General features: G+C 42.2%; 2 non-coding genes across 2 annotated transcripts; both read right to left on the minus strand.

Annotated features, from left to right (window-relative positions):
- Window positions 1-623: 623 nt before the first annotated feature.
- Window positions 624-783, minus strand: LOC149011548 (U1 spliceosomal RNA). The gene has a single exon (XR_016174831.1). It is a non-coding gene; the product is annotated as a U1 spliceosomal RNA (small nuclear RNA).
- Window positions 784-1251: 468 nt separating this feature from the next.
- On the minus strand, window positions 1252-1447 carry LOC149011549 (U2 spliceosomal RNA). The gene has a single exon (XR_016174927.1). It is a non-coding gene; the product is annotated as a U2 spliceosomal RNA (small nuclear RNA).
- Window positions 1448-2270: the final 823 nt, after the last annotated feature.

Below are 2270 nucleotides of genomic sequence, written 5' to 3' on the forward strand. Positions count from 1 at the left end.
TGAAAACCATATTATACTCCTGTGATAAGGTTATACTAGTCAGCGAGGATCACAAAATTTCTGAACCCTGAGGATGTAAAATAAATGGGTGAACATCAAATCCTCATCGCATCCAATATGAAACAGATGAAAGAAAAAGAAAGCCTACCCATAATGATTGCTATTCTTGGAAAGCGGACAAGGACTACATCAAACAACAGAAAACAGTGGATCCCTTAGAATGATCTATTGTACGAGCAAATAGAGGATTATATGCAGTCGGTAAGGCAACCAGATGTTTGTCATTCCTCAGAGAATAAGAGGCTGGGGGGTAGAAGTATCATGGAACATAAGAGTGTGGTAGCATTATATCGTAAAAAAGATAAAACAATTCTCTACCATCAATGAAGAGTCCGCTCCTCTTCAGGGTTTAATAACCTTCAAGAAGAAGCAAAACAATTCTCTGCCATCAATGAAGTTGGAATCATATTTAAACCATGAAAAAACAACGACTCACTATTGAAATTCCTGTTAAGATCATTATACCTTCAATTTCAAACATTGCTGCGGCTTCGTTGGGTCAATTCCCTTGAGAATCAACAAGAAGAGACATAAATCAGGAAAACTTAGGGATACAACATTGGTAGGGGCCGCGCGAACGCGTACCCCCTCTGCCACAAATTATGACGTACACTCTCCCACTTGGGGAGATGTTAGGCGGGCACCCCTCCCAAGTGCAATGGAGGTCACCAACCTAGGCCATGGCCCTTCTTGATCAGCCATCCACCCCGTCCAGGTAAGTATGTTCACCATACAGGCCTCTTCCATATTTATCTCCTCTCTCTACCTTTGCTTCTTCTGAGATGACCGATGTGGGATTAAAAAAGCACAACCTCAGTCAGCCATGCGAAGCTTCTTCGCGCATCTCTCCTATTCTTTCTCCTTTCTCGAAATACCTTTGGGGCCCCCTAGCAATACCGAATTCATGTCTTCCTCTGTAATTTTGGCTCTGGAACAAACACCTGCTTCGGATCTTCTCTTTTTGGAGGAGTATATCTGGCCAATGTGAGTGGGGATTGAGTTTTGTGTCTACAAATAGGTTTTATGAAGCAACGAAGCAAATCGGAGACGGTTCTGCAAGGGGTTTCAAGCTGTTACCAGCGTCGCTGTTAACTGATTATGTTGAATCTTTCCGCTTCTATATTATTTTATTAACTGTTAAACGTTACTCCATAGCATTAAATATTCCCTACAAGCATTTAACTATAATTGATGGGGTGCGCCAGGCCCGTGCAGCAGTGCAACGCATGGGCGACGCATGAGAACTCCGGCAGCAAGCTACCGTGGCGAGCCCCTCCCCCTAGAAAAATTAATTTAATATCAGTGGGTCGATGACCCACGTATCAGATATTAAACTGATAAGAACAGATACTACACTTGATCTTAGCCAAAAGGCCGAGAAAGGTATGCTTTGTTAGTTGTCTCAGCTGTTCTTTTATAGGAGTCTTATACCATGCATTTTCTATTTCCGGCGGATGTGGGACTATATTAAGATTCACTATGTTATCAATGTTGTGGTTTGAACCCTTGAACCAAGGTGAACCATGCGAACCAATGCGATGGGGTTAGTTCGATTCATGGAGTACGTAGGACACTTTTCGGGAAAATTGGGCATATGACTTGCTAATCAAAGTATTCATTAGGAGGCCATCGCCACCCCTCCCTTGGGGATCAAGATATCCAAGGGCTACAATGCATCTTCACCACCTCAGAGGTATGAACATGATATATACACAAACACTCTATACAAATTAGGGTAAGTTAATGAACATTAACTTTGGTAATTACTCTCCCGCAACTACCCAAGAAGACATTCTCTCTTCGTCTTCTGATAGCATTTAAACCTCCCTACAATGATTTGTGTTCATCAGAGTCTGACTTAATCATTGGAGGTGGCTTCCTGTCATTAGAATATGACTTAATCATGGTTCACCTTGGTTCAAGTGTTCAAATCACAATGTTTATAACACTGTGATCCTAAGACAAGGGATTTATTAGCCAACTATGGTGAAGGATGCTCAAGATTACGTTCGCCATTCTGAACCATGTCAACTACATTCATCCATACCGAGAGCCCCAGCAGTGCCACTGGTTTCTATTCTAAGTCCAATGCCCTTTGTCCAGTGGGGGATGGATCTCTTAGGTCCATTCCCACCTGCTTCAGATGGCAGAAAATTCTTGATTGTTGACATTGATTACTTTACAAAATGAGTTGAGACAGAATCAGTTGC

This window comes from Hakea prostrata, chromosome 7, assembly GCF_041222555.1.
Source record: "Hakea prostrata isolate BN-2017 chromosome 7, UWA_Hpros_2, whole genome shotgun sequence".
Classification (NCBI taxonomy): Eukaryota; Viridiplantae; Streptophyta; class Magnoliopsida; order Proteales; family Proteaceae; genus Hakea; species Hakea prostrata.